Source organism: Chiloscyllium plagiosum, unplaced genomic scaffold, assembly GCF_004010195.1.
Source record: "Chiloscyllium plagiosum isolate BGI_BamShark_2017 unplaced genomic scaffold, ASM401019v2 scaf_12163, whole genome shotgun sequence".
Classification (NCBI taxonomy): Eukaryota; Metazoa; Chordata; class Chondrichthyes; order Orectolobiformes; family Hemiscylliidae; genus Chiloscyllium; species Chiloscyllium plagiosum.
In genome coordinates this window covers 13779-21208 of record NW_025215241.1, presented here as the reverse complement: position 1 = coordinate 21208, position 7430 = coordinate 13779, and the positions used below count along the sequence as shown (strand labels likewise).

Here is a 7430-nt window from a genome sequence, read left to right as displayed (position 1 = left end):
AGGGGAGGGGTGAGGGGATAAATGGAGGAGGGGGGGGGCTGGGAGGGAGGTAGCTGAGATTGCGATAAGTAGATGGAGGTGGGGGTAATGGTGATAGATCAGACAGGAGGGTGGAGCAGATAGGTAGGAAAGAAGATGGACAGGTAGGACAGGACATGAGGACAGTGCCGAGTTGGAAGATTGGAACTTGGATAAGGTGGGGGGATGGGAAATGAGGAAACTGGTGAAATCCACATTGATGCCCTGGGGTTGGAGGGTCCCAAGGCAGAAGATGAGGTGTTCTTCCTCCAGGCGTCGGGTGGTAAGGGAGTGGCGGTGGAGGAGGCCCATGACCTGCATTTGGGGTTGGTTGGTGCAAGTTCCCGAAGATGTTCTCCGAAGCACTCTCTGAGTAGGTGTTCTGTCTCCCCAATGTAGAGGAGACTGCATCGGGAGCAATGGATACAGTAAATGACATGTGTGGAAGTGCAGGTAAAACTCTGATGGATGTAGAAAACTCCTTTGGGGCCTTGGACAGAGGTGAGGGGAGAAGGTGTGGGTGCAGGATTTGCAATTCCTGTGGTGGCAGGGGAAGGTGCCAGTAGGGGGGGAATGGGTTGGTGAGGGCTGTGGACTTAACAAGGCAGTCGCAGAGGGAATAGTCTTTATGGAAAGTGGATAGGGGCGGGGCAGGAAATATATGTCTGGTGGTGGGGTCTGTTTGTAGGTGGCAGAAATGGCAGAGGATGATGCGATGTATACGGAGGTTGGTGGGGTGGAAGTTGAGGAACGGGGTTTCTGTCTTTGTTGCAGTTGGACAGGTGGGGTTTGAGGGCGGAGGTGCGGGAAGTTGATGAGATGCTCTAGAGGGCATTAAAATTGTGGGAGGGGAAATTGCGATCTTTAAAGAAGGAGGCCATTTGGTGTGTTCTGTGGTAAATCTGGTCCTCCTGGGAGCAGATGCAGCAGAGGCGGAGAAATTGGGAATAAGGGATAACGTTTTTGCAGGAGGCAGGATTGGAGGTGGTGTAGTCCAGGTAGCTGTGTGAGTCAGTGGTTTGTAGAAGATGTCAGTGTTGAATCGATCACTGTTGATGGAGATGGAGAGGCCCAGGAAGAAGAGAGAGGTATCTGAGATGGTCCAGGTGGACTTTAGGTAGGGGTGGAACATGTTGTTGAAGTTCATGAACTATTCAACCTCCTCACGGGAGCACGAGGTGGTGCCGACATAGTCATCAATGTGGCAGAGAAAAAGGTGGGGAATGGTGCCAGTGTAACTACGGAAGCTGTACTGTTCTACAGAACTGACAAAGAGACAGGCATAGCTGGGGTCCATGTGGGTGCCCATGGATACCCTTTCATCTGGAGGAAGTGGGAGGATTCAAAGGAGAAATTGAGGGTAAGGACCTGTTCAACCAAACAAATGAGAGTGTAAGTGGAAGGGTACTGGTGGAGAGGAAGAAATGGAGGGCTTGGATGCCCTGGTCATGGCGGATGGAGTGGCTGGCTGAGACGATGGGCCAGCTGGGGTAGTCAGGCTTGTTGATCTTGGGTAGGAGGTATGACCCTGCACCGCCCAGTTCTACCTCTTACCTAATATCCACAAGTCTGATTACCCCAGCCGTCCCATCATCACAGCCTGCTCCAGTCCCACCGAATTTATCTCCACCTATGTTTAAACTGTCCTATCCTCCCGGTCCAGGAACTTCCCACGTACATTCAGGACACCATCCACGCCTTCCACCTCCTCCAAGACTTTTGTTTCCCTGGCTCTCAACACCTCATCTTCAACACCATGGACATCTAGTCCCTATACACCTCCATCCTCCACGACCAGGGCCTCCAAGCCCTCCGTTTCTTCTCTCCCAGCGTCCCCACCAGTACCCTTCCACTGACACTCTCGTTCATTTGGCTGAACTGGTCCTCACCCTTAACAATTTCTCCTGTGAATCCTCCCACTTCCTCCAGATGAAAGGGGTAGCCATGGGCACTCGTATGGACCCCAGCTATGCCTGTCTCTTTGTCAGCTATGTAGAACAGTCCATCTTCCGTAGTTACACTGGCACCACTCCCCACCTCTTCCTCCGCTACATTGATAACTGCATCGGTGCCATGTCTTGCTCCCGCGAGGAGGTTGAACAGTTCATCAACTTCACCAACACGTTCCACTCGACCTAAAGTTCACCTGGACTATCTCAGACACCTCTCTCTCTCTCCTTCCTGGACCTCTCCATCTCCATCAACGGTGATTGACTCAACATTGATATTTTCTACAAACCCACCAGACTCCCACAGCTACCCGGACTACATTTCCTCTCATCCTGCCTCTGTAAAAACTCTATCTCTTATTCGCAATTCCTCTGCCTCTGCTGCATCTGCTCCCAGGAAGGCCAGTTCCACCACAGAACACACCAGATGGCCTCCTTCTTTAAAACCCGTAATCTTCCCTCCCACGTGGTTGATGATGCCCTCCAGCGCATCTCATCCACTTCCCGTACCTCTGACCTTGAACCCCACCCCTCCAACTGCAACAAGGACACCTTCCACCCATCAACCTCTGTGTACATCACATTATCCTCTGAAATTTCTGCCACCTACAAACGGGCCCCACCACCAGACATATATTTCCCTCCCCACCCCTATCCGCTTTCCATAAAGACCATTCCCTCCGCGACTCCCTTGTCAGATCCATGCCCCCTAACAGCCCACTCTCCCCTCTCGGCACCATCCCCTGCTACTGCAGGAATTGCAAAACCTGTGCCCATACCTCCCTGCTCACCTCTGTCCAAGGCCCCAAAGAAGTCTTCCACATCCATTAGAGTTTTATGTGCACTTCCACACATATCATTTACTGTATCCTCCTCATGCGGTCTCCTCTACATTAGGGCTTGCAGAGCGCTTCAGAGAACATCTAAAGTATACCTGCACCAATCAACCCCACCACCCCGTGGCCGTACACTTCAACTCCCCCTCCCACTCTGCCAAGGACATGTAGGTCCTCCTCCATTGCCACTCCCTAATGACCCGACGCCTGGAGGAAGAATTCCTCACCTTTCGCCTCAGGACCCTTCAATCCCAAGACATCAATGTGGATTTCATCAGTTTCCTCATTTCCCATTGCCCCACCTTATCCCAGTTCCAACCTTCAGACTCGGCACCACCCTCATGTCCTGTCCTACCTGTCCATCTTCCTTCCCACCTGCCCTCTCCACCCTCCTCTCCGACCTATCACCTTTACCCCCACCTCCATCTACTTATCAAACTCAGTCCTACTCCCTTCTCATTTATCTCACCAACCCTTGGCTCACAGCCTCATTCCTGATGAAGGGCTTTTGCCTGAAACGTCAATTCACCTGTTCCTTGGATACTGCCTGACCTGGATAGAGGATTGGTTAACAAATAGAAAGCAGAATGGGTTAAATTAGTATTTTTCTGGGTGGAGATCGGTGGTGAATGGGGTGCTGAAGGGGTCGGTGTTGGGCCCACAACTGTTCATGATGTATATTAATGATTTTGAAGAGGAGACCAAGTGTAACATATCTAAGTTTGCTGATGATACTAAATTGGGTGGAAAGGCAAACTGTGCAGTGGATGTGGAAGGTCTGCAGAGAGATTTAGATAGGTTAACTGAATGGGCAAGGATCTGACAGATGGAATACAATGTTGGTAAATGTGAGGTTATCCACGTTGGAAGTAAACGTAGTATGTCAATGTATTATTTAAATGGTGAAAAATTACAGCATGCTGTTGTGCAGGGGGACTTAGCAGTGCTCGTATATGAATCGCTAAAAGTTGACCTGCAGGTGCAACCTTGTAATGAGGAAGACAAACGGAATATTGCCTCTCATTGCCAGAGGGATTGAATTTAAGAACAGGGAGGTTCTCCTGCAATTGTACAAGGTGTTGGTGAGGCTGCTCCTGGAGTATTGTGCGCAGTTCTAGTCTCTCTTTTTGAGGAAGGTTGTACTGGCTTTGGAGGCATTGCAGAGGAGGTTCACCAGGTTGATTCCTAGAAATAAGGGGATTATTCTATGAGGAGAGGTTGAGCTGCCTGGGACTGTGCTCGCTAGAATTTTAGAAGAATGAGAGGGGATCTTTTGTTTGTGCTTCATTCAATACTCTGTAAATAAATTCTATTTAAAACTAAGTTGTTGGACCAGCTGCATCACGCCTGGAATATCCACTCTACACCTGCTTAAACCAACTAGAAATGTTAGGGTCTGGCCTGATCCATAACAGTACATTTTAGAATAATGAAAAGGGGGCTAGGTGAAATGGTGAGGTGGAAGAAGAAATTTTCATATGCAACTGCTGACTAAAAGTGGGATAGTTTACAATATAAGAATCTAAGTGTCTGGAATTAATGTATTCTATTAAAAATTGAATGCCTTAGATAAACCATAGGGATTGAAATTAATTAAAACTAAACTGGAGGACCCTTGAAATCTATAAGAATAATCATAAAGAACAATAACTTATTTATATAGTGACTTTAACAGCACTTCACAGGGCTGTTCTCAATATTAGGCACCAAGTTACATGAGGCAGTCATAGGTCAGATGGCCAGGTGGCTTTGCTAAGAATCTAAACTTTAAGGGACTTCTTAAAGGAAGAAAGAGAAGGAAAATAGCAGAAAGATTGAGGGTGTAAATTTCAACGCTTAGGGCCTAGGTAGCTGAATAAATTTTAATAACAGAACAATCAAAATTGGGGATGTTCAAGAAACCAAGATTAGAAAGCTTGGAGATTTATGGGGTCAAAGAGATGAGAGGCAAAGTATGGAGGGATTAGCAAACAAGGATAAAATTAAGGTGATTATCAAGGTATTATTTGACTGGGGGCCAATGTCAATGAGTAAGTACAGGGATGACAGGTCAATGGAACCTGGTGCAAGTGAGGACACAGGCAGAGCTTTGGATGACTTCAAGTTTATGGAGTGCACAATGTGAGAGACTAGCTAGGAGTGTGTTGGAATAATCCAGTCTAGAGATAACAAATGCATGCATGAAGCTTTTGGCAGTAGAGAAGGTGAGGTAGAAGTGAGGTTCGATGATGAATCAGAGGTGGAAGTATTGACCAATCTGCTCTGTGGATGTGTAAATAGAAGCTCATTTCAGTCAAACGTGGTACCAGTATCCAATTTTTATCAGACTGTTTTAGGGACAGAGAGGGAGTCAATTGTGATGGAATGGTGTTTTGGAGTGGCCACTGAAAACTAAAGGAATAGAAACGGTACACTAGTAAATTGACAATTGTTAAAAGCAAGTTGGGCTCTATTTGGAGATCAGGATTGTGAATTTCTAGATAATGGTGATTACATGGCAGAGATATTATTAAGAACTTTGCAATGATCCTGATTAATAAAAAGGATATTATTTGAGTTATAAGGAGAGATTGCAGAGGCTGAGATGTTTTTTTCCCTGGAATGTAGGAAACTGAGGGATTACTTTATAGAGACCTATAAATTCAAGAGAGGTATAGATAAGGTAGCTTTAAAGTGACAGGGGAGAGACATAAAGGGGTCCAGAGGGGAATTTTTTTCCACACAGAGGAGGTGAATGTCTGGAAAGTTCTGCCAGAGGTAGTGATGGAGGCAAGTACAATTTTGTCATTTAAGAAACATTTGGACAGGTACATAGATGGGATAGGTATGGAGGGATATGACCCAAACACAGGCAAATGGGATTAGATTAATTGTGAAAACTGAGCGGCATGGATAAATTGGGTTGAATGGCTTGCTTCCATGCTGTAAACCTCTATGATTCAGTGACTCTAAGTAAGTTCTGAAGTGATTGAGGGTAAATGACTAATAATGCGATGTAGAAACAGAAAATTGTAGATAACTTTGTTTGGATAAAGGAAGACAAGATTCAAGGACAGATTAAACAGATTCTGAAAACCCATGGAAGATAAACGAGAAAATTGCCAAGTATCTACACGTTATATTTTAGAACACTATTAGATGCCAAAGATTGGAGAATAATCAATATATTATCCATTTAAATAAAGGAGTCAGTTCCAATTCAGATAATTCTATGTTAGTTAGTTTCACATTTGTTACAGAAATTTTAGAGTGTTAATTTAAGGATGAAATTATTATTGATCTTGATAAATAGAAAATAGTCCGAAGTAGACAGCACATATTTCAAAAGAGACAACTGTACTTGACAAACCTTGAGCATTCTTTGTGGAGTTAATTAACATGGAACGTGTTGGAAATGAAACAGATAAAATATACATTGATACATGAAATCTTCTGACAAGACTCCACATGGGAGATCGATAAAGAAGATGAAAAGATGTGGACTCATAGGGAGACTAGCAAACTGGATTAAAAGGGATTAAACAGCGAATATGCACTAAGAGAAAATTTTCAGTGGCGAGTGGCCACAGCGGAAAATATCAATGATTTGGATTTGGTCCAGGGTGTGTGATGTAGAAATTTCTAGGTAGTGACAATATGGAAGCTGTTGGAAGGTGAAAAGAGGGATTGATAAAATATGTGAATATGTAGTAGATGGAATTCAATGTCAGTACGAGGTAAATCACTTTTGCAAAATAAAACACAATAATAAGGTTTAAAATGGGAGTAGGCTCAGATCATGAATGCACAGCTGGATTTGAATTAGTGATTCATTGGAAATTAAAATTCTTTATTAACGTTAAAAAATGACTTGGGAGGTGCAGTGGGTAAGAGACTCACTGAGATCTTTGTGGACAGCGGGAAACCAAGCGAGTGGGTGGCTGCTTTTAGAGGGCAAGCGAGGAGGCACAAAGGGAGCCTGTCTCCTGTGCAAGTGGGACTGCACACCACTGCTCCCCACCCCCCTACAAAAATTCACTTCCTCCCCTGCTTTCCTGCTTTTTGATGACAGATGGTGAAAATGTGGACTTCACCCACCTGCCACATCAACTGCATTATTGTATTGACACTGTCATATTTAATCTGTTGTATTTACGTTTTACAATGCAGTCTCCCCAACTGAGACAAAACACAGACTGGACAATCTTGGCCGAACTTATACTCTGTCCACGAGAAATGATCCTGAGCTTCCAGTTGCCTACCACTCCAACACACCTCTGTGTTCCCTGGCCAACATTCCTGTCTCTGAGCTAACTGACCCCCAATAAACATTCTCTTCATTCCTTCCTATTCATTTACATTCTTCTTTAATGAAGGAGACCAGCACTGCTCACGGTATTGCAAATGTGATCCCATCAGTGGCCTGTATAGTTTCCATAATTTGTATCAATTCTCCTCGCAATAAAGAATGTCATTCTATTAGCTTTCCTAATTAATTTTTGGACCTACGTACTAACCTTTAGTGATTCATACACTAGGGCATCTGGATCCCTCTACGTCTCAGAGCTTTGCAATTTCTCACCACTTAGATAATGGGCTTCTTTTTATTTCATTCTTTCTGACAAATGTACAATTCATATTTTTCCAC

At 44.9% G+C, this 7430-nt stretch overlaps 1 long non-coding RNA gene across 1 annotated transcript in view; it reads left to right on the top strand.

The window, feature by feature from the left end:
* LOC122548228 overlaps nt 1-7430 on the top strand; it is a 27871-nt gene that overhangs the window by 7077 nt on the left and 13364 nt on the right. Inside the window, exons 2-3 of the long non-coding RNA XR_006311194.1 lie at nt 31-49; nt 5003-5007. This is a non-coding gene — a long non-coding RNA (uncharacterized LOC122548228). The remainder of the gene's footprint in view (nt 1-30; nt 50-5002; nt 5008-7430) is intronic.